General features: G+C 47.1%; 1 protein-coding gene across 2 annotated transcripts in view; it reads right to left on the reverse strand.

The window, feature by feature from the left end:
* The window catches only part of ARHGEF9 (Cdc42 guanine nucleotide exchange factor 9), a 587846-nt gene that overhangs the window by 318057 nt on the left and 244060 nt on the right, over positions 1-25729 (reverse strand). The gene's annotated exons all lie outside the window — the stretch shown is intronic.

Consider the following 25729-nt stretch of genomic DNA (forward strand, 5'->3'; position numbering starts at 1 on the left):
TGGCAAACTACGGTCTGAAGGTGAAACCGTCGAAGTGTCACCTGCTAAAACCAAAAGTGCAGTACCTGGGACACGTGGTGAGTGCTGACGGAGTGGCTCCCGACCCTGATAAGATCACCGCGATTAAGGAATGGCCAAGACCCTCCAGCGTAAAGGAAGTGCGGCAGTTCCTCGGGTTGGTAGGCTACTACCGAAGATTCATTCCCGGTTTCACCAAAAAGGCAGCTCCTATGCAGGACCTCCTGATAGGCCAGTCCAGGAAGGCCAAGAACCAGAAGCCGCCCTTCAGATGGGAGAAGCTGGAAGAAGAGTCCTTCCGCCAGCTGAAGATGGCCCTCACGGGGGATGAAATCCTGGCGTACCCTGATTACAGCCAGCCCTTTATCCTCTACACCGACGCAAGTAACATCGGGCTAGGAGCCGTACTGTCCCAGATCCAGCAGGGGAGAGAACGGGTAATTGCTTACGCCAGCCGAAAACTGCGACCCACCGAAAGAAACCCTGAGAATTACAGCTCATTCAAACTAGAGTTCCTGGCAGTGGTGTGGGCAGTCACCGAACGCTTTAAGCACTACCTCGCCTCTTCGCGGTTCACCGTGTACACGGATAACAACCCGTTGACACACCTGGACACTGCAAGACTCGGTGCCCTGGAGCAGAGATGGATGGCCCGCCTGTCCAACTATGAGTTCACGATCAAATACTGGGCAGGACGCTCCAATACCAACGCGGATGCCTTGTCCAGAATGCCAAACCTACCGGACGTAGGGGAAGATCCAGAGGAACTGGAAGAAGTTGAACTCCCCGCGTTTCACCGTCATGGGACTACCCAGTATTCCCACCGTGTAAGGGGTAAGCAATCCGCTACGTTCAACCCCTTACCTCATTACAACTTGGCGGAAACACAAGACAGTGACCCCGCCGTCCGACTAGTGAAGGAGATGCTGACTCGGCCAGATGCCCGCCTTGACCCAGACGCTCCGGAGGAGACCAAGCAACTGTGGGCTGAGAAGAGTCGACTGTTTCTTTACAAGGGGAAGTTGTGCCGCAGAATGGTTAACTCCCGGACGCATGAACTGATCTGGCAAGTAGTGGTGCCAAGAAGAGACGCGGCTATGGTACTGGAGGCATACCACGACGGAGCTGGGCACTTCGGATGGAAGAAGCTGGAGTTCCTGCTGCGCGGGCGGTTCCACTGGGTAGGCATGAGAGGGACCATCGAGAGGTGGTGCAGAGACTGTGGCCCATGCAACCTAAGAAGGAAGGACCGTGCCAGCCAGAAGACTCCCCTGCAGTCCATCGTCACCAGGCAGCCGTTGGAACTGGTAGCCTTGGACCATGTAAAACTGACCCCCAGCAGAAGTGGCTACGTCTATGCGTTAACCATCGTGGATCACTACTCCCGGTTCTTGGTTGTAGTCCCCGTCAAGGACTTAACGGCTCAAACAGCAGCTAGAGCCTTCCAGCAGCACTTCTGTCGTCCACACGGATACCCAGAGCAGGTGCTGACGGACCAAGGACCTGCCTTTGAAGCGGAAGTCTTCCAGGAGTTCTGCATTCTGTATGGCTGCCGGAAGATAAGAACAACACCCTATCATCCGCAAACCAATGGACTTTGCGAGAAGATGAACCAGGTGGTGATAGACCTTCTGAAAACATTGCCCCTGGAAGAACGCAGTCTGTGGCCTGAGAAACTGCCTGATCTGGTGGACCTATACAACCACATCCCTGTAGGTTCTACCAACTGTACCCCGGCTTACCTAATGAGAGCAAGACCTGGTAAGCTGCCTGTTGATCTGGATATGGGAGTCCTGACACCCGAGGACACTTCACCAGAAGCAGACTGGGACACAGAGAGGCAGCAGCAGTACCGGAAAGTACAGGAGAGCATTGAGCGAAGTCTCCGTCAAGCAAGAGAAAGACAGGAGAAGACTTACAACCAGTGTGCTCCCGCTGTTCCCCTGGTACCTGGAGAGCAGGTCTTGAAGAGGAAAAGACGGCTCCACAAGTTGGACGACCAGTGGGAGAAGGACCCATACACCGTACTGCCATCAAGCCATGAAAACCCAAAAATCTGCACAATCAGTAAGGATGGAGGAGAAACCACAGCCATTGTCTCCCGAGATCACCTGAAGAAGTGTCCCGAGCAGCTACGAAACCCTGAAGAAGATCAAGAAAACCCTCGACCCGCAGAGGAAAGGGAAGAGATGGTCAGTACTGTACTCGGAGACTTCCCTCGGTCTTGGACACAGGTAAATGGTGCTGTTGTGGTACCCGTCCTCACCTTCCTCCAGCCAGCATCCCAAGTGCCTACGGAAAAACAGGTAGAGCTGGAAGAGCAGCCGTTCCAGGAGGCAGAAGACCCCACACAAGCAGACCAGGAGAATCGACCCTCTGCTTATAGTGAGCCTGCCGTGCCCCTAGTGAGCCAAAGAGTCCGTAGACAGCTGCCCAGCTTACCTTTGACAGCTCCTACACCCTGTAGCTCAGGACCGGTCAGTAAGCTCCGTAGGTCTACTAGGGCCAATAGAGGCCAGTTGCCCGTACGTTGGAGGATCTAAAGTGTTCAGACTGTCTTATTGGTATTTACCTGTTTACTGTTGCTTGTAAATAATTATGTTTTTCCAGTTATTTTATAGGTGTCTTTTGTGGATTAACCGGAACTCTGTTGTATATATGTTTGGAGCGTAACCCAGGAACGGACTATAGACTGTTAAAGACTCGGGGCAGGACAGACCCCTACCTGGTTACGGCTCCCCGTTCTTTGGTGAAATGGACACCCTTTTTGCTTCAAAAATTGCACCTGGTTGCGGACACTCCGTGACCACCCTAACGTGTTTTTCCTTATTGTATTGTTCCTGTTTATACCCTGTTATGTTTTCAAAAATATGTTTAGTCCCGGAGTACTAAATTTTACTAGGGGGGAATGTGGCACCCCAGGGTTCTGGTTACCACAGTAATAGCAATATTACGTCTGTGAGCAGGTGGGAGGTCTCCTGGTCAGGAACCCTAAGCATGCCACACCTCCTGCCCAGTCCTGGGAGGGGAAGAACTTCCCCTATATAAACTGGGGCTGAGGTGGGGTTAGAAAAAAAAAAAAAGAAGAGAAGAAGAGGAGTCCCAGACAGAGACACAGTCTGGTCTGGAGTGGAGCAGATGCAGGGAGAGCAAGATCAGGAGCTCTGTGGGAGCAGTGATAAAAGGGGTCCAGGACTGGAAGCTGTAGAGCTCGTCCTGACTGAAGAGATCTCACCGGACACGGAGTCCGAGGCTGTGGGGACTGTTCCATACCCAGCAGCAGAAACCGTCCGGCAGGGGATTTCAGGTCCTCTGGCCAAGAAACCCGAAGGCACGGTCACACGCAAGGGACCAGCACCGCCGTCGTGGAGCGGAGGCTACCAGAAGGCCCCGAGTCATCGGCCATACGGGTGAGCACCACACGTTACACTCAGGGACGTGGGCTACTTTTACCCGCTTCTAGCAAGGTAGCCAGGAAGAGTACAATTAGTTGGGGAGGCCTACAACTCCGCCTGGCCGGGAGAGATCCTATCTGCTCACGGACTGACCAGGCCCCGATCGCTAGCCAGTACTCCCGGGAGGGTCTACCTTTGCCACCAGTAAAGACCCTGAACTACACCGCACCGTCTCTGAGTGGTTCCTGGTGCCTGCGTGCAATTCTGCTATCCCCATCATCCACGTCTGCTGCCCTGAGGCCATACCCCTCCCGTTGGGGGTTATACTACCCACGCTGCACAACTGTACCACCGGCCTCAGCGGTCTGCCCTGCAGCGGCGGCTTCATAACCGCATTCAACGGGTGGCGTAGTCGAACACTATAACATCTTCTGCTAAATTCCGCCACTTAGTTTGACACCCTGGGCACGGACCGGGTCACCGCCACGAGGACTACTAACCCCGACAGATCCGGCTCCGGGTATTCCCCGCGTGCGCAACGCTACACAACACAGGCCCAGGGGGCGCGTCACACTCAATCACTGTGTCCCATACTTCCCTGCTCACTTCTCCCTTGAGTATCTACTCACTGTAAAGAGGCGTTCAGTGGAAACTCTATGCCGTAGCAAAACAGGGAACATCCTTCCCAACATCATATCAATCACATCTATTTCAACCTAATCTTTACTGATACCATCTGTGAAAATGCCTTGTTTTGTTGTTTCTCTTGCATATATTAATGCATATCCTTTAGACATTACAGGCAAATTTGATTCAAAAAATGGTAATAGAAGAGAAAGAAGGGTTATTTCAGGCAGTTCGGCTCCTCTTCGTGATCCAATGGCTGTCCTTTCTAATTAGCGTGTCAGTCTGAAATAGAAATTCAACGTATGATGCTGCTCAGGCTGATATGTAGGAAGTGTCAAGCTAAAACAATTTGGTGTTTATTGGGTAGGAGGGGCGGTAAACAGGAAATAAAGCCCAAGCAACAGTATAAACTAAGCACATAGTCTTGTAGGGGATATAGCCCATGTTAGAATGGCACTTTTAGTGATCTAATCGCTGCCTCCATTTTTGAAGTTTAATCAAATCTGCTAATTACAGTGCTGAGTGCAACCTTAGTGTGGCCAAGAGGTTCAGTGCAACATTCAGCCGGCTTTTTTTTACTGCCCCCGCCTCCCTCAAAGGTGATTGACAGCTCTGGCCTGCCTAAGGTTCCTCTGCACACAGTGCTCGCTCCAGGCAAACCAGTGCTGTCAATCACCAGTGGAGGAGGCGGGGGCATGCAAAACCAATAGGCAGACTGGAGCAATGAGATTCTTGGCCACACCAAGGGTGCACCGAGCCCCCTAAATAACTTATTTGATTAAACTTCAGTTTCTGCAGTATGGAGGGAGCAATTTGAACACTTACGCTATGTGCCCACGGTCAGGAGCTGCTGCCGGTTTGATGATGTGTGTTATGCAGCATCAAACCCGCAGCGTCCAGATGTTACAGGATAGTGGGTGGGATTTCTAGAAATCCAATGTCCACTATACGTTTCTGTACACCTGCGGATCACCTGCAGTAACTGACATGTGGTGCTTCTTTCCAGACCGCAGCATGTCAATTTCTCTTGCGGGTCCGCTAGAGGACTTTCCCTATAGATTAACATCTATGAGGAAAGACCGCATGTGAAAAAAAAAATTGTGCCGCTCATTTGCATAAAATGAGGGCGAAAGTCGCGCGGCTATTCCGTAGCGTCGGGGCCGCAGGCGGCTCTTGACCGTGGGCACATACCCTAACAGTGTAATTTTTATAGGAGCTATATCCCCTACAGGGCTATCTGAATAGTTTATATTGCCAGTTTGGGCTCCCTGACTCCCTTTAACTAGAAGTGATGAGTACAATAATTATTGTGTATCTCCATGCTAATATCCCTTTCTTTGTCGTGATCATAATAACAGCTGCATATGGGAAATCCCCCATATGAAAAAGAAATCTACGGGAGAAAGGAGTGGCAGGCAACATTGTAAAATACGGAAAGTGCAGTCTGAAGACAGATGTTCATTTACATAAGAAAGTCAGTTATTCTGTATCCAATAAGGTATCCCTCTAGTCATCAGTCCCTCCTTCCTTCTCACGTTGGTTTCTCAATCATGTCGCTGTGGGCGTGATACCATAGAACAGCACGGATTAGTGATGGCGCTCCTGACGTGCACAACCACTGGAAACAAACACTATTCTTACACACCATCAACATTTTGGTGTAATAAAGGTATCATTAAAAACATTATTAGGAAGCTGATAAAGACCTCCTAATACATTGTAGGGGTAAATCCCCTTGTTAGGTTTCTTTAAAGTCTTTACAGATTTACATCCTCTAGAATTTCCAATTCACTGAAAGCAAGTAGAGATGTTGAAAATGGGGAAGAATTTAAACAGATATTAAGTTGCCATGCTTTTTATTGTACCATGCCTAAGCTTATTTTACATAGCAACAGAAATCCCCTTAAACGTGCTAGCATAATAAATATGTGCAATGTGCCTGTTTGTACTAAATCTGCATAGAAACATTTCGCTCAGTACTGAATAAATGAATGACATAGGCTATAGAAGACCTGAATGCTAAGTGAGCCAATTACAACTCCATGATTTAGTCATGCATGACGCATAAGGTAGGTGCGTAACAAGAATACGTGCTTGGGTAGAACGAATCTTCAATACACACTGTGCCATTGAAGTCCAATTTTCTGCTATTAAGTGAAACAAAAATACTGGTTTTCAGTTGGACATTATTTCTTTCCCCCATCATTTTTTTTTTACCTTTTTTTAAGAAAAAAAAAATCTTAGTTGCTCGTTCGCAAACATTTTAGAAAAGTAAGTTTTACTGAATGAGTGTTCATTATTCAGACGTGTCAATACTGCAGGTGCAGAAGCAGGTGCAAAACGATATAATCGTCGGCTTTTCATTTCTAAATAAACATGGAGCAAAGTGGGAACAATTAGAACAAAGCTTTTGGTATAGCAGAAGAAAGGCAAACTGATCTCAATAGTCATTTATCATAGAGCAATCCTACAGCAAAATCTGGGGTCTCTCAGCAGCGAGGAACCCTGACACTTGAAGCTTTAGAACAATAAAACTTTTCATAGTTTAGATCCTAGGGCAAAAATAATGCAAAGTAATGTTCAATGATGAAGAAGGCTGGGCAAAATGACAGGAATGGACCAGGTAAAATAATTTCTACAGAAGATTACACAAGGGCTAGAATTTTATTATAGAAGGGCTTTTGTAAATTAACTATGCTTCTACTAATATTTGTTTTATTATTATAAGCCATGGTCAACCAAACAAACACGGATATATAAAGTTTTTGGTAACTTAGCTATTGGAATACGTCACCATATGAAAGAAAAGAAGGCATGGACACATCTGTGTAGCTTGCTTATGACCTAACTTCCATCATGTTACATGTGTGCAATGATAACAAAGTTTATGATGATGACGCTAAATGTGTATAACAATATATTCTGTGTATATGGAAGATGAGGCAGTAAGACCTTTTCTTGTAGCCTGCCAATGTAATCCTTGCAAGACACTTCATACTCTATATACTGTACCATATATCTATAGCATGCTTTAATGCCACAGCGAATAAATAGTCAATCAAAGCCTATCTTTTCTAGCACTCTCAATTAGTGAGCAGAATAATATGAGTCTAAGTTCATAAGCAAAAATCATATTTACATAAGGTATTTTTCTAAAAAAAAAATAAAAATAAAATAAGTTTGCCAGAAGCCATCATAGTCACCATGGACAATGTATTACAAATTAACTTTAATGTGGAGGTAGTTTACACAGTTGTTGCTGTATGATGACCCAGTCAATCATACTACACCGCTTCATGTACAACAGATTTGTATTGTTTAAAACGCACAATGCACAATGATAGTAGATGCAAAAATGTGTTAATTTGTTTGAAACATACAAGCAACAAAAGCACAATTGTTTAAGCCATCTCCCTGCGGAATATATAAAACAATACAGTAGCTACATATTTTAGAAGAGTCATACATAGCCATGCCACCCGCATTACGGCACATTGTAGCCTTGTTCTGTGCATTCCCCTATACTTTATTTTTCTGACTCAGCGCAGTAAATGTTACAACAAATGATGTTATGGAATATGATATGACTGTCACTCAGGAAAAGTGATTGTTGGCTAATTTAAGCGGATTATCACTTGACAACCAACCCTTGGCATTACTGAAATCGAGAGGCATTGCGCTATCCCGATCCATAGAGATTATTAAAGCTGGGGATGTCATATGACAGCAAAACTCAGAAAGTTGCAGGGCCAAAGAATATTTGTGTAAATTGTCTGCAACTTGCTGTCGTGTAACTTTTTTAGCATTGTACTTTTGCTAAAAAAGAAGAGCCAAAACACAGACAAGTCGTGTACAAGTCACAGTTGCACACGAGTCGCAGGCAACTTGCGACCAACACATTTGGAAACATCTGCAACTGTGTTGTTCTTGCGGTAGGTCACAAGTGGCAATGTGACTCCATTGGAAATCCTTAGATGTGATGTTTCTGTATAGCCCAACCCTAAGAAACAGCAGACTAGGCTAATTTTACCATAAGCTATGAAACTCAAATCAGCCAGAGAAGTGCTATTTCTAATGCTCCTATTCACCTCTATGGAGAAAGACAATACATGATTTTTCTATGCGCCAGACAAAAAAATGGGGCTTTGGAAATTTTAACCTAAATTTATTAAACATTCTAAATTCAGTTTTATAGAGAAATTGCTAGGAATGGTTCCATGTACGGTAATCCTCAACCATCCAATTATTACGCTGACCATTACAATTGACGAAACTGATCATAATTAAAATAAAGAATCTCTTTAAGGATATGTGCACATGTTGAGTATTTGGATGCAGATATTTTTGCACCATTTCAGCATCTCTTGGCAGGAAAAATGCAGCGGCAAAAACATGCGGTTTTGATGCGTTTTTGCATGCATTTTGGGACAGCAATGAACGCTATAGAGATAGATAATAAATAGAGATAGATAATAGATATAGATAGATAGATAAAGACAGACAGAGACAGGCATATAGACAGACATATAGAAAGACTGTCAGACATATAATAGCACAATCCACCGACATATTATAAAATTGCACCCTGTGGAGCTTATTGGACAGCTTTTTATGATTAAATAAATAAATTTAAAAAAATTACATGAAGTCCCCTCCCATTTTTTGTAACCAGCAAATGTAAAGCAGACAGCTGTGAGCTGATATTATCAGGCTGGGAAGGTCCCTGGTTATTGAGCCCTTCCCAACTTAAAAATACCACCCCTGCAGCCACCTCAGAAGTGGGGCATCACATTAGATGCTCCAATTCTTGCGCTTCGCCTTGGCTCTTCCTGATGCCCTGGTGCGTTGGCAATCAGGGTAATGGGTCTTGTGGTTGATGTCAGCTGTGTAGTGTCAAAAAACACAGCTGACATCAAGCCCTGGTGTTAGCAATGTAGAGGTGTCTATCAGACACCCCTATTACTAACCCAGCAAGAAAAAGAAAAAAAACACAAACACAAAAATATTTTATTCAAATAAACATCCCCCGACACTATCCCTCGTTCACCAATTTATTTAAAAGAAAAGTTCCCATGCAGGTCCATCGTAGTCCACCGAATCTGATGTACTCATGATGAGTGCAGAGTAACCAGGAATGTCTGAAGAGCAGTGATATTACTGACATTATTGAGGTCACCACTATTCAGAGGGAGGTGTGACCCAACGCCTCTGAAGAGTGGTGACATCATGAACATCACTGATCTTCAGACATTCCTGGTTACTCTGCACTCATCATGAGTACATCAGATTCGGTGGACTATGGTCGACCTGCATGGGAACTTTTCTTTCTAATAAATTGGTAAATTGGTGTTTTGTGCTTATTTCTCTCTGTTAAAAGGGGTTGTCCAGTCATTTATATTACCCCCCCCCCCCAATGTATCCCCCCGGGCACCTAAGGATTTTTGTAATTACCTTACGTTGCAGATACTGCCTGTGAGCGGCGCTATCACTGGCCGCTCACAGGCATCACGTGACCCCCGGCTGCAGCCGGCTCTGACATCTGCTGACGTCACGACAAGTGCTGGCAGCAGCTGGGGGTCTCTGTCTTCTGCATTCCATGGTGGATGCCAGACTGTGGCGGGGTTACCCCCCTGCGTCACACCCAGCATCCACCGTGTGCTCTGCCTCTCCCCATTCATTGGGAAAGCGTGCGGTGGATGCTGGGTGTGATGCGGGGGGGGGTATCCCCGTCCATAACCCAGCAGCCACCACAGGACCCCAGTGCTCAGTCACGCCTCACTTGTCGTGACGTCAGCACGGGATCACGTGATGCCTGTGAGTGGCCACCAATAGCGCCGCTCACAGGCAGAACCTTCAAGGTATGCTAATTACAAAAATCCTTAGGGGTCCCGGGAGGATACATTGGTGGGGTTAATATAAAGTACTGGACAACTTCTTTAATGTTTTTCAGGTTTCCATTTGAGGACTACATCGGATTCGGTGGACTATGGTGGACCTGCATGGGAAATTTTTTTGTAATAAATTGGTAAATGAGGGATAGTGTTAGGGGGTGCTTATTTGAATAAAGTATTCTTTTGTGTGTGTTTCCTTTTTTATTACTGGGTTAGTAATGTGGGTGCCTTAGAAATCTGACTTAGAAGTCATATGTAAATGAAGCTGGAGGTGCACTAGGGAGATGGCAATGCACTTGGACTGAATTCTTCTTCCAAGTGCATTGACACACCTCAGTGCACTTCCAGCCTGATTTGCATATTGATTTTACATTAGATTTCTCATGATTGGCACCTCCGATGTCTGCAAAAAAAAGCTGTCTTTTTTATTGGGGAACAAACACCTATATAGCCGTATCACTAATTCCATATGTAAAAACATATGTGCAGTCATTGTGTGATCTGATTTTCTCGGATGAGGAGAAGATGAAGAAGAACATTTCTTCGTCTTCTCCATTCTGTCAGTCCATAGAAATCAGACTGCATTCAGATGTAATCTGAGTGCAGTCCGATGGCTTCCACGGACTCATTGACTTGAATGGCCGAGTGTGACTCGAATATTGGATTAAACTCGTGCATGCAGCAATTTATTTTATGCAGACTGGCTCGGTATGAGGAAAAAATGTGACATGTGCACGGCCCCATAGACTAACATAGGTTCAAGTGCAATCCGATGTTTTGTCGGACTGCACTCGGACGGAAAATATGCCATTTGCACGAGCCCTTAAAGTAAATCATTTAGTAATTACTAGAACCTGCTTAATATTTTGTTCAGGTATATAAGGTAGTTTGTTGAGTAAAATGATCATTTCTAGAAAGGAAGATGCTTCCTACGACTGATCAAAAATGATGTCCTTCATATGATTCACTAATGCTATAAAGTCGCTGCAAAGCCACCAAAAGGCGTCAAGAAAAGTCACAGGGCCTCATTTGTCAAAACTATCAAACTTTATGCCCATGGCAACCAATTGGAGCAGCTTTCATTTTTGCCGAGCATTTAAAGAAATGAAAGCTGACTGATTTCTGGTTGCTATGGGCAACAAAGACACTCACTGGTTGACAGCTTTTATAACACAGGCCCATATTGTATAGTTACAATGGATCTAGTATACCAGTGTAAACTTTGCTTTTTAATCCCTATATTCTCTCTATAATTACCATCACTTATTATTACTATATCTGTAGAGTGCTCAAAGGAAACAACAACAGAATAGCCCTGAAAACACCAAGACCTAAGTGCTGCCGACAAGCCCAGAGACCCTGCCATGGCAGATCCGCAGCTTCCTGTACTCCTTTGTGCAGATGCTGTGAACACTTCTTCAGCTACCTTGTGTTGCTGTGCCTATAGGGAGAAGCACATTGCCATGGCAACAGGTTTCTGTGAGGGGAGAAATGCCATATACATCTCATTGGAAAAATACTCCGAACTAACATTGGAACCTCATCCCTAGATGTACAGAAGATTATTATTAGAAAGTGAATATTACAAGAAATAACAAGAGAAAAGGAATTAAACCACATCGTTTGCACATGTTATTCTGTACGAACTCTGCCATACCTGTCATGGCCTGGCAGGTCGTTGAGTACCCTGAGATACATAATAAGAAAATTGAGTCCTGTTAGGGGTCATATAACTTGGACGAGGATCGCAATGCAATGCTCGGACTGGCTGGCAGCTCTACCGGCCCGAGCGTGACAGCGTTATGTGTTTCTATGCAGCTGTCACACTCGGGTCGGGAGAGCAAACGGCCAGTCCGAGCATTGCGTTGTGATCCTCGTTCGAGCATCGTATGGCCATCTGACTCTTCCTTTGCTCTTTATACAGGAAATGTAGCACTACTGTCAGGGATGGACATGCCATTGGCGAAACCTGTCTGTGTCTTCCCCTGACCACTGTGTAGGTCTATTTGCAAGTTGCAAGTGTGTTACTAAGGCCTCATTCAAGTGTCCATTTTTTTTTCTCACTTCAGTGAAAAAAAACAGATCTGTTTTCATCAGTGATTTGGATCTGAGATCCATCAGTGTTTGGTCAGTGTCCGTTTTTACCATCAGTGTTTTATCAGCACATGGATTGCACATGGATGCCATCTATGCGCTGCTGTGATTTTAACGGACACATGGACTTGTATGGTGATTTTCATCTGTGACCCGATAAAAAATGGACATGCCACCGTCATTTTTTGTGGACACACAATCTGCAAAAAACTTGGACGTGTAAACAGCACCATAGACTATACTGGATATGTGATCTATCAATGAAAAACACAGCAAAATGAGGCATGAATGAGGCCTGAATTGTAAGTTCTACGTGTTGGAGCATGCTCATTAATCCTGATAAAATGTCACAGCTACAAGGTCTGATATAATGTACTATAACATTACTGAACATCAAGAATATATGCATGCTTCATATATATATGGTGCATGCACTAACACTTATTTTAGTCCAGAAATATACATTATATCAATAGGTCCCAAATTCTAAACGAAAGCATTAACAAACTCACAGAATAGCAGAAGCTATTATCTAGATATGGTCTAAAATTAACATTAGTAAAAAGTTTCTCTAAGAACTTACTGCTCAAAAAAACATGAAAATGTATAGCTAATAGAAATTAAGTTATTCTATGTAATAACATGAAGCTTTGGAAATTCATTGCTTTGCTAATACTGTGCAGAGTTCTTGAGTTTCATTATATGTTTAGTCCAGAGCTGAATTCAAAATTTTTCAGGCCTCAGAGCTGAAATCCCCATCATTATGTGCACACCTGAAAAGAAAGGGCAAGACAAACCCACTCATGCCAAGCACTTTGCATACATTCGACACAATGCATGTCATTACAAGTGAGTCTCTTGTAGTATAAATGCATTTACAACTGGAAACAACTACTAGACATGACTGCAACAACAAGGTGCCATGTTTGCTACTGTTCCTGTTACAATACCAGGATATTGTCAGACCAAGCCGCTTAGTCATGCATTTTCTATGTTCTCCCCAAATGCAGAGAAGGTTCTACAGGTTCCTAGAGCTTTTGGGTATGGCAGGGAAGTGGAGACTAGACCTACAGGCCCTTCAAAATCTGGATCAATGGGGATCCCAAGGTCTTACTTCACTAATATTAAAGTGGTTGCAAATCTTAGAGATATGCTATTGTGTTTTAAGGTGAGGACAGTCCTTCAAGTTAACAAATTAGACCTGGAGTAGCTATGTATTTAAATGAATTAAACTAAAATACAGAACAACCCTGAGACAATAAATATTGTAATTACTCATTGGAGCTTTTTAGTGCTACATAAATAAAAAATAATGTATAAACATACACAAATGTTGTATGTAGAATTGAGAAATCAATGCCATTAAAAACTGCAGTCTTTATGGGCATAGAGCATGCATACTGGACGGATTTAGTCCATATTAGGATTTTATGCATTGCACAACCTAAGGAAAATGAATGCAATGTCACTTCCCTATTGCCCTATTCTGCCGTACAGTAAAGGTCATATTTGGATTAATCTAAGCCATGTTCAATTCAACTGGAACCAAACCTTTATGCACTGGTGGACAAAGACAGAAAAGGGCCCCTGGGCAAGAACAATATATGGGCCCTTTGCAGCCTAAGAGCTCCTAAAAATGCAAAATTGCACCTGCTTTGGAGGTAGAAATGGGCCCCTTTACCTCTTGGGCCCCTGTGCAGCAGCACAGGTTGCACCAATAATATGTCCGCCCCTGCCTTTATGTATTGGCAGACAGAAATACTGATAAATGTCTGCAGTGATGCTACAGTACAGCTCAAGCTTATTAAAGCTGAAAGTAGCACTCCAGCAATTCTTTATCTACTCCCTTATCCATGTTCTATGTGCACAGTGCACGCACTGAAATACTTACCGGGCACTGTCTTCTTCCATTCCCAGTGCTGTTCTTAAGAGGATTGGAAAGGTGCATGGAACAGAAGAAGGCTGCCATTGGTTAGTATTGGTTAATACAGCACTATGCATGTATATAATTGGGGAAAAAAATGCTACTTTAACGTGAAAACTGCATTTAGTTGTCATGATACCCTCCAGGTAATACTGCACCATAAGGATGTGACACTGTGGATAATTTACCATCAATACATTAATAAATGTTGTCATTTAGTTGAACACATTGGATTCCAATAGGTTGTGGCCTCTTTGCAGTGCTCAATTTAATTTTGCAAAGCATTATGGGTCTTTCTGGTTTCAAAGCAGTTAAAATATTGAATAGTGCTTGCCGCAATCTGACTCACGGAGAACACCAGGTAACAAGAGTCGAGATGCAGTTGATTATAATTCTGCTGAACACTTTTCAGATCAGGTAGTCGGCAACTTATTACCATGACTACAGTCAGCTAACAAAACCCAAGGCCTGGCCACATCCGCAGCGATGGCGGAGAAGCAGAAGAGAATGCTGAGAGCATGTCATTTATGGGCAGACTAGGTCTACCAATGTGTCCGTCAGGATATCATCCTCGCCATATGTGGAAGTGTTTCTACTCAAAGCTTATCATATTTAATTTAGTACTTCATTTTCTGGGAAATCAATATAAATTAAGTAAAGAGCATAGAGTGAATCTCTGTGCCGTGGGGCAGGAGGGAGGACTGAAGTCTAATATGGTTCACTAAGCAACTTGACCCATTATATCAGTTTGCAGGAATGTCTCCTTGCCACCTGGGTGCAGATAGTGGTGCATCATCCATGACATGGGGTAGGATATACCAACCATCCCTCCCCGGTTATCTCCTCTTCCCACAATCGTATACAAGATTTCTCCCTAAGATCCCCCCTACTCTGGAACTCTCTACCCCAACATATCAGTCTCTCGTCTACTGTGGAAACCTTCAAAAGGAACCTGAAGACCCACCTCTTCCGAGAAGCCTACAACCTGCAGTAACCCTCGCTCCACCACACCGCTGAATGACCAGCTCTACCCTCACCTACTGTATCCTCACCCATCCCTTGTAGACTGTGAGCCCTCATGGGCAGGGTCCTCGCTCCTCCTGTACCAGTCAGCGACCTGTATTGTTTAAGATTATTGTACTTGTATTTATTATGTATACCCCTTTTCACATGTAAAGCAACATGGAATAAATAGCGCTATAATAATAAATAATAATAATAATCCCTGGAGTTTCCAATTTGAGCTGGAAATAATTTCATTTTTTGTCTAAAGCAGCATTTTTCAATAACCTATTAGGTACAACCACCAGGAACCCATACTAAGCCAAGGGCACACCACCGTATTTTCTCTCATCCAAGAGAATGAGGCCAGTTATGCTAATCACACTCTGATCAAAGTGATCAGAGTTTGATCAAAGTGATCAGAGTTTGATCAAAGTATGCTCCGATTTTTTTGGATGAGGAGAAGATGAAAAAAAATGTCTCCATCTTCTCCATTGTGTCAGTCTGCGACAATTAGACTGCAGTCAGATGTCATACGAGTGCAGCCTGATTTTTTTCCATGGCTCATTGACTTGACTTGCATGGCTGAGTCCGACTGCTTTACGAATATTGGATGCAAATCGGGCATACTGCGATTTTTCCTCAGACAGACTCTATTAGAGGAACAAAAAATCAGACATGTGCACGGTGCCATAGAATAATGTGACACCCCAGGGGTCTGGTTGTCACAGTGATAGAGATATTACGTCTGAGAGCAGGTGGGAGGTCCTTTGGTCAGGGATCCTGTGCATGCCACACCTCCTGCCCAGCCTTGGGAGGGGAAGAACTTCCCCTGTATAAACCCGGGGCTGAGGCAGGGTTGGGGAGTCCAGGAAGAGTAGAGACAAGAGCAGCATAGGAAGCAGCAGAGTCACAAGGAGTCAGGGGCTGGCAGCTAAAGAGCTCGCCCTGACTAAGAAGATTCTTTACCGGACCCGGAGTCCGAGGCTGTGGGGACTAACTTCTACCCAGCAGCAGAATCCGTCAGGCAGGGGATTTCAGGTCCCCTGGCCCAGAAGCCCGAAGGCCCGGTCACACGCGTGGGACCAGCACCGCCATCGTGGAGCGGAAGCCATTAGAAGGCCCCGAGTCACCGGCCATACGGGTGAGCACCACACGGTACACTCAGGGACGTGGGCTACTTACATCAGCTTCTAGCAAGGTAGCCAGAAGAGTACAGTCAGCTTGGGAGGCCTACAACTACGCCTGGCCAGGGGAGATCCCATCTGCTCAAGGACTGACCAGGCCCCGTTCGCTAGCAAGTACTCCGGGAGGGTCTATCGTTGTTACCAGTAAAGACCCTGAACGCTACCATACCGTCTCTGAGTGGTTCCTGCTACCCCCATCATCCACGTCGGCTGCCCTGAGGCCATACCCCTCCCGTTGGGGGTTATACTATCACGCTGCACCATCCTTCCACCGGCCTCAGCGGTCTGCCCTGCAGCAGCAGCCCCCCCTGGCTGCATTCAACGGGTGGCGTAGTCATCAACCATTTTCTACCGCTAACAGACTGCCGTCCAGTTTGACTCCCTGGGCACGGACCGGGTCACCGCCACGAGACTACAACCCTAAACAGATCCGGCTCCGGGTAAGCTCCCGCGTGCGCAACGCAGCGCGACACAGGCCCAGGGGCGCGTCAACTTTGGCGTAGTCGGCAGGATCACGTGCCCGCAACCACCGGGTACTGCGTGCCTGAAAAGCAAAGACTGTTCAAACTTACCAGTGGTGAAGATTCCCGCCATCGGTGAAGATTCCCGCCATCCGGCGCCATCTTCAGCCTTCTTCCCGCCATCGGTGAAGTTTCCCGCCATCCGGCGCCATCTTCAGCCTTCTTCCCGCCATCCGTGGAGTTTTCCCGCCATTGGACGCCATCTTGAGGACGCCGCGCGGGAAGAAGAGGGGCGTGGACTCCGAAAGCGCGCGAGAACTGAAGCCCCACCTCACGTCTGGACGTTGCGTAAGGTCCTGGAAGGAGCCCAGCAGACGCCGACGTCACAGGAGCGCGACGGAAGGTCCTCAACCCTGACGATCCACTGCGGAGCCGCGGCCTACGGAACAGGATCATCGCAAGGTAGGCCACGGTCCACTAGGGGGGAGGAAGATGTCGGATACGGAGGAGAGCTCCACTGCCTCAACCCCCGCCAGCGCTACCGCTGTTGCAGTTATGCCCTTCACCATGCCCTATATCCCGGGAGCAGCTTGGCTACCCCAGTACTCAGGGGAGTCACATACCCTGCATGACTTTAGAGAAAAGCTGGATAGCCTCTTCCAGGTGTACCCCCTCACAGAAGAGCAAAAAGTGAGCATCCTGGTGGCCCAACTAACTGGGGCAGCCAAAAGGGAAGTAAAATCCTGGCCACCTGGGAGGAAGACTGTCGCAGGGATACTAACCCGGCTGAAGGACACCTTTGATACCCGCACCTCAGCCGAGATTAAACTTAGATTCTACGGGTGCAAGCAGCGAGCGCATGAGAGTATAAGGGACTATGCACTCAACCTACAAGAGGCCCTGAGGGCCATTAAGCAGACCGACCCTAATGGAGTGGGAAACGAGGACAGGCTGTTGACCGAACAATTTATAGAGGGTTTATATTGCAATGCCCACCGCACCCAGTTGCGGGCAATGGCCTTACAGGACCCTCATCTAGAATTTGCACAGTTCAAGGACAGAGCCATCCGGGTGCTCCGAGAACCGGCACCAGGTGGCGTTGTGACCCACAGACGCCCCACTACCACTTACTACCAGGAGGCGGCGCCCTTGTCAGCAGGGCCTGTGGGAGCTGATGCGCAGGCTTTGGACAATGACCCGGCTCCAGACCTACACCATCAGGTCCAAGAGCTAGCTAAAAGCGTTGCTGCGCTAACCCGAACTGTGCAGTCTTTACAGGTTTCCACTCCAGGGAAGATCCAGCTGGCATCCGGACCGGAGGACATCCCGTGGCGTCGACCAAGGAGGACCCCACCGGCCAGAGGAAGACCCAGTGACCGATACAGCGAGGACGGACGACCCATCTGCCGCCGCTGCAATCAACCCGGACATATGGAAAGGTACTGTTCTTTAAACGGGCACAACCTGGGGTAGAGGGCCAACCCCCAGGAAAAAGATCACCAGGCCCATCGAACTGGCGCGACAGATATGTGGGAGGACGTCCAGTCTTGCCTGTGGTACTGGATGGCATTCCCATGAGTGCCCTACTGGACACCGGGTCACAGGTCACCACCATCCCGTACGTGCTCTTCAAGCAGTACTGGAATGACTCGGATATTACCCGCTACCCTGACGACGACTTGAGTATCATCGCCAGCAATGGTCAGCCCGTGCCACAGATCGGATTTAAAGAGGTGACCATCAAAATTGGTAGAGTCGAACTGGCCGCACAGGGACTGATCATTGTAGATATTGACAAACATGAGAGTCACCCAAAAATAACTCTAGGAACTAATGTAATTGAAAATTGTCTTGCAGAGGTGATTTTCCTTTTACAGCAGGTTGCCAAGAATGCCAGCTCCGGCGAGCAGCGGGTGCTCCAGAAAGAGATCCGGGCACTGATGCAACGGCAACAAGTGGAACTCTCCGGCGGTGAGATTGGTAGCGTAAGAATGTGTGACCCTTTTCCTATTGCCATGCCCCCAAAAAGTGAAATGATGATTTGGTGCCGGGCAGCTATTGGTCTGAGAGGTAGAGATTACCAGGCAATGGTAGAACCAGTTTACTCAGACAGTAGGCCCACCATTTTGACAGCACGGGGGGTGGTCAATGTACGCCATGGGAGGGTGCCCGTTCGCATAATAAATATCGGGGAGAGGGAAGTGTACCTGCCCCGGTATGCCACGCTAGCCAAATTATATACCACTAATCAAAATTCTATACAATCTGTGGAACCCTTGCCTCCATCTCACCCGGAGGAAGGTAACGGCTCTAAGAAAGACATGGAGGACTGGTGTCAGCAACTACATCTGGGTACTGACTCCACTCCCTCACACCAGAAACAAGGAGTCTATCGGGTGGTTCAAGAGTATGAGAGAGTGTTTAGTAAACACCCGTTAGACTTCGGGCGAGTCAAGGGGGTAGAACACCGCATCCCCACGGGAGATCATCCTCCCATAAAAGAGAGGTATCGACCCGTACCCCCTGCACATTACCAACACGCCAAGGGGATGCTTAGAGACATGAAGGAGGCTGGGGTAATCCGGGATAGCTGTAGCCCCTGGGCAGCCCCACTAGTTTTAGTCAAAAAGAAAGACAACACCATGAGGATGTGTGTAGATTACCGGAAAATCAACCGTATCACACACAAGGATGCGTACCCCTTACCAAGGATAGAGGAGTCATTGGCTGCTTTAAGATCTGCTAACTTCTTCTCTACCTTGGATCTCACTAGCGGGTACTGGCAGGTTCCTGTAGCAGAGGCGGACTGGGAGAAGACCGCATTCACCACCCCGATGGGACTTAGCGAGTTCACCTGCATGCCGTTCGGACTCTGCAACGCCCCAGGAACCTTCCAACGATTAATGGAGTGCTGTCTGGGCCACAGAAACTTCGAGACGGTCCTGTTGTACCTGGACGATGTCATCGTATACTCCAAAACTTATGAGGACCACCTGAAACACCTGGCGGAGGTGTTCGAAGCTCTGGCGAGTTACGGCCTAAAGGTGAAACCCTCCAAGTGTCACCTCCTGAAACCAAAGGTGCAATACCTGGGACACGTGGTGAGCGCTGACGGAGTGGCTCCCGACCCCGATAAGATCACCGCAATTAAGGGATGGCCAAGCCCCTCCAGCGTAAAAGAAGTGCGGCAGTTCCTAGGGTTGGTAGGCTACTACCGAAGGTTTATTCCCGGTTTCACCAAAAAGGCAGCACCTATGCAGGACCTCCTGATAGGCCAGTCCCGGAAGGCCAAGAACCAGAAGCCGCCCTTCAAATGGGAAAAGCTAGAATAAGAGTCCTTCCGCCAGCTGAAGATGGCCCTCACGGGGGATGAAATCTTGGCGTACCCGGACTATAGCCAGCCCTTCATCCTCTACACCGACGCCAGTAACATCGGGCTAGGAGCCGTACTGTCCCAGATTCAGCAGGGGAGAGAACGAGTAATCTCCTATGCCAGCCGAAAACTGCGACCCACCGAAAGGAACCCCGAAAATTACAGCTCATTTAAGCTAGAGTTCCTGGCCGTGGTATGGGCAGTCACCGAGCGCTTTAGGCATTACCTCGCTTCTTCCCGGTTCACCGTATACACGGATAACAACCCGTTGACACACCTGGACACGGCAAGACTCGGTGCCCTGGAGCAGAGGTGGATGGCCCGTCTGTCCAACTACGAGTTCACAATTAAATACCGGGCAGGGCGCTCCAATACCAACGCGGACGCCCTGTCCAGGATGCCCAACCTGCCGGACGGAGGAGAAGATCCGGAGGGACTGGAAGAAGTTGAACTCCCTGCGTTCCACCGTCATGGGACTATCCAGTATTCCCACCGGGTAAGGAGTAAGCAGGCTGCTACGTTGAACCCCTTACCTCACTACAACTGGGCGGAAACGCAAGACAGCGACCCTGCCGTCCGACTGGTGAAGGAGATGCTGACTCGCCCGGAGGCTAGCCTGGAATCAGACGCTCCAGAGGAAGCCAAACAACTATGGGCAGAGAAGAGTCGACTGTTCCTTTACAAGGGGAAGTTGTGCCGCAGAATGGTTAACTCCAGGACGCATGAACTACTCTGGCAAGTAGTGGTGCCACGAAGAGACGCAGCCATGGTGATGGAGGCATACCACGACGGAGCTGGACACTTCGGGTGGAAAAAGCTGGAGTTCCTGCTGCGCGAGCGGTTCCACTGGGTAGGCATGAGGGGAACCATCGAGAAGTGGTGCAGAGACTGTGGCCCGTGCAATCTGAGAAGGAAGGACCGGGCCAGCCAGAAGACTCCCCTGCAGTCCATCGTCACCCGGCAACCGTTGGAACTGGTAGCCTTGGATCATGTAAAACTGACCCCCAGCAGAAGTGGCTACGTCTACGCGTTAACCATCGTGGATCATTACTCCCGGTTTCTGGTTGTCGTCCCCGTCAAGGACTTAACGGCTCGAACAGCAGCTAGAGCCTTCCAGCAGCACTTTTGCCGTCCACACGGGTACCCGGACCAAGTGCTGACGGACCAGGGACCTGCCTTTGAAGCGGAGGTCTTCCAGGAATTCTGCAATCTGTATGGCTGCCGGAAGATAAGGACGACACCCTACCATCCGCAAACTAATGGACTTTGTGAGAAAATGAACCAGGTGGTAATGGATCTTCTAAAAACGTTGCCCCTGGAAGAACGCAGTCTGTGGCCTGAGAAGTTGCCCGATCTGGTGGACCTATACAACCACATCCCGGTAGGTTCCACCAACTGTACCCCGGCTTACCTAATGAGGGCAAGACCTGGTAAGTTACCTGTTGACCTGGAAATGGGAGTCCTGACGCCCGAGGACACTTCACCAGAAACAGACTGGGACACAGAGAGGCAGCAGCAGTACCGGAGAGTACAGGAGAGCGTGGAGCGAAGTCTCTGTCAGGCTAGGGAAAGACAAGAGAAGACTTACAACCAGTATGCTCCCGCTGTTCCCCTGGTACCCGGAGAGCAGGTCTTGAAGAGGAAGAGACGGCTCCACAAGTTGGACGACCAGTGGGAGAAGGACCCGTACACCGTACTGCCCTCAAGCCACGAGAACCCGAAGGTCTGTACCATCAGTAAAGACGGAGGGGAAACCACAGCCATTGTATCCCGGGACCACCTGAAGAAGTGCCCCGAACAACTGAGGAACCCTGAGGAGGAACAGGAAGACCATCGACCCGTGGAAGAAAGGGAAGATATGGTTAGTACCGTGCTCGGGGACTTCCCTCGGTCTTGGACTCAAGTCAATGGTGCAGTTGTGGTACCCGTACTCACCTTCCTCCAACCATCATCCCAAGAACCTACGGAGCAACGGGTAGAGCTGGAAGAGCAGCCGGTCCAGGAGGCAGAAGACTCCACCCAAGCGGAACAGGAGAATCCACCCTCTGCTTATAGTGAGCCTGCCGTACCCCTAGTGAGACAAAGAGCCGGTAGACAGCTGCCCAGTTTACCCTTGACAGCTCCTACACCCTGTAGTTCAGGGCCAGACAGTCAGCTCCGTAGGTCCACTAGGGCCACTAGAGGCCAGTTACCCGCACGTTGGAGGATCTAAATGTTTAAGTTGTTTTACAATGTTTACCTGTTTATTGTTGCTTGTGTGTAATTTTGTGTTTCTAGTTGTTTTTAGGAGTCTTCGGTGGATTTACCGGGAATCCTTTGTATATAGTTGGAGCGTAACCCAGGATGGACTAGAGACTGTTAAGGACTTGGGGTAGGACAGACCCCTACCTGGTTACGTCTCCCTGTGTTGGTGAAATGGACACCTTTGCTTTTCTTCAAAGACTGCACCCGGTTGCGGACATCCGTGACCATCTTATTGTGTTTCCTTATTGTATTTTATTGTTCTTTGATATACCTTGTTATATTTTTCTAAAAAGTGTTTAGTCCCGGAGTACTAAATTTCACTAGGGGGGAGTGTGACACCCCAGGGGTCTGGTTGTCACAGTGATAGAGATATTACGTCTGAGAGCAGGTGGGAGGTCCTTTGGTCAGGGATCCTGTGCATGCCACACCTCCTGCCCAGCCTTGGGAGGGGAAGAACTTCCCCTGTATAAACCCGGGGCTGAGGCAGGGTTGGGGAGTCCAGGAAGAGTAGAGACAAGAGCAGCATAGGAAGCAGCAGAGTCACAAGGAGTCAGGGGCTGGCAGCTAAAGAGCTCGCCCTGACTAAGAAGATTCTTTACCGGACCCGGAGTCCGAGGCTGTGGGGACTAACTTCTACCCAGCAGCAGAATCCGTCAGGCAGGGGATTTCAGGTCCCCTGGCCCAGAAGCCCGAAGGCCCGGTCACACGCGTGGGACCAGCACCGCCATCGTGGAGCGGAAGCCATTAGAAGGCCCCGAGTCACCGGCCATACGGGTGAGCACCACACGGTACACTCAGGGACGTGGGCTACTTACATCAGCTTCTAGCAAGGTAGCCAGAAGAGTACAGTCAGCTTGGGAGGCCTACAACTACGCCTGGCCAGGGGAGATCCCATCTGCTCAAGGACTGACCAGGCCCCGTTCGCTAGCAAGTACTCCGGGAGGGTCTATCGTTGTTACCAGTAAAGACCCTGAACGCTACCATACCGTCTCTGAGTGGTTCCTGCTACCCCCATCATCCACGTCGGCTGCCCTGAGGCCATACCCCTCCCGTTGGGGGTTATACTATCACGCTGCACCATCCTTCCACCGGCCTCAGCGGTCTGCCCTGCAGCAGCAGCCCCCCCTGGCTGCATTCAACGGGTGGCGTAGTCATCAACCATTTTCTACCGCTAACAGACTGCCGTCCAGTTTGACTCCCTGGGCACGGACCGGGTCACCGCCACGAGACTACAACCCTAAACAGATCCGGCTCCGGGTAAGCTCCCGCGTGCGCAACGCAGCGCGACACAGGCCCAGGGGCGCGTCAATAACATTGGTCCGAGTGCGATCAGATGTTTTGTCGGAGTGCACTCGGGCCGAAAATACAGTCGCCTACACGATCCCTAATGTGTAGCAATTAAAAAACATTTGACAAACTCAGAGCCGCTATGTTAAAAGCAAACTAACAAGTCAACTGGGCAGAGAAAGGCAGAGGAGGTTTATCACCATTATTAAAATAATATCCAAAGACATTTTCTCCATCTAAGCATGTCACACATAATAAACATGACAGTCTCAGCAGACCGTTAAGCAGGGCAATACCTATCAGGTCATATTTACTGGACTTGATTGATTTGATTCTTTTCAATACACATTGATACAAATTATATCTAGTTTGTATAACATTTCATCTGCCATTTAGGGTCAATTATTGTTACACAAGTTACCTGAAACATTTTTTGGATGCATCACACAAAAAAAACAATTAGGTAACAGCACAATGGTCCAAAGCTTGCCATTACTGAACAATGGCAGCCCTAAACCATCCTGTATAGTCATTCAAGGAAGACTGAAAAGTTTACACGTCACAAAGAAAAGTTCATTAAGTTACAGGAACTTTAGGTAAAATATTATCACCGGTATGAGATGAATCAACATATGTTTTGTATCAAAGTGAACAGATGCCCCATCACTTCTGACATGTATAATATGTTATACGGCACAATATCTGGAAAGAAAGTTTATCTTGGAAAAAGTAGACACACTATGAAAAATTGCATACAGTGTGTATACAGCAGAAATACACAGATGTAGCAGAGCTCAGTGCAATATTGTGCGTTTCTGTTTACTGCAATACATCATACCTCAGAAGGTTAACATGCAAACCAAAACGTTGCCATTTGGGCATAACAAAGTCCACTTTTTTTTGCATGTGAACTGGAGTACTGCCTCTGTTTTCATATTATCTATCTATCCAACATCTTTCTATCTAGAAAAATAAAAATATAACAGCACTAGTCAGGGGCAATAACTTGGGTGCTAGCCTTGTAATTTTTTATCTATCTATCTATCTATCTATCTATCTATCTATCTATCTATCTATCTATCTATCTATCTATCTATCTATCTATCAATCTTCATATCTATCTATCTATCGATCATATCTATCTATCTATCGATCTTCATATCTATCTATCGATCTAATCTATCTATTTATCTTCATATATCTATCTAACATCTATCCATCCATCCATCTATCTTCATATCTATCTCTCTCTCTCTCTCTCTATCTATCACCAATACCAATAACTTGGTTGCAAGCCATGTAATCCTCTTTCCCAGGGAGGTCATCATCAATATAAATCTAAAAACGGGCAGCACTCTAGCATCTATCTATCAATGGGCACCGGGCATCAGAAATAAAAATCATTAAACCATACAGTATAGACAGCTTAGCTTCTGCATGTATTTCAGTACCAGCTTTCCTTCTCTAAAACAAATAATTCAGACAATTTCTGTATTCAAATGAATTGTGTTGCCTACATTATCTCTACCATTCCATAAATATTCATATATCATGATTTCTCCTTTTCCAAAATGAAGATAATCACTTGCACCAAATGAGCGCGGCTATTTATGTCACGCAAACTTTTGCTGCACTGTCAATGCAACATGGAGACAAATTAAATGAGACACACAGTAGCAAGTAGCAATGGTAGCCAAAGCATTGTTACCGTGTGAGTAGAAGACCCTGGAGTAAACCAGTCCTGTATAGAAGGCTACATATACCATATAGGCATTCACACACATAGAGTATATGTATATGTATATATAGAGAGAGAGAGAGAGAGTATAGAGTAGCTCAGGTGCTGATAAACCTTGCATTTGGATGTGAGTCACAGACCCGGTGCGGCCCTACTGTGTACTGTGCAAAGATAAAGGTCAGCATCGCTTTCCTAAATAAAAACCCAATTCTAGATCCAATCACCTCTGGAACACACAGCCCTTTATCATGGGATCCTAGGCTTATTCCTTCACATGCTTTAAATTCATACCAGATTGCTACATTCTCTATTTCCAAAGCTGATTTTGCTCATTTAACTACTTGTGCCCTGGGATAGTTTACAGAGTTAAGATTATGCCATAGGTTTTTATCTGCAGTCCTATGTACCACGCAGATCTTACCTTGGTTACCAAGTTACAAACTCCATTGTAATACACAGACAATCTCAGCTCTGCTATTCTGCCACCG

The sequence above is a fragment of the Phyllobates terribilis genome, unplaced genomic scaffold, assembly GCF_046119375.1.
Source record: "Phyllobates terribilis strain yellow unplaced genomic scaffold, ASM4611937v1 Scaffold_7__3_contigs__length_470593459, whole genome shotgun sequence".
NCBI classification, from domain to species: Eukaryota; Metazoa; Chordata; class Amphibia; order Anura; family Dendrobatidae; genus Phyllobates; species Phyllobates terribilis.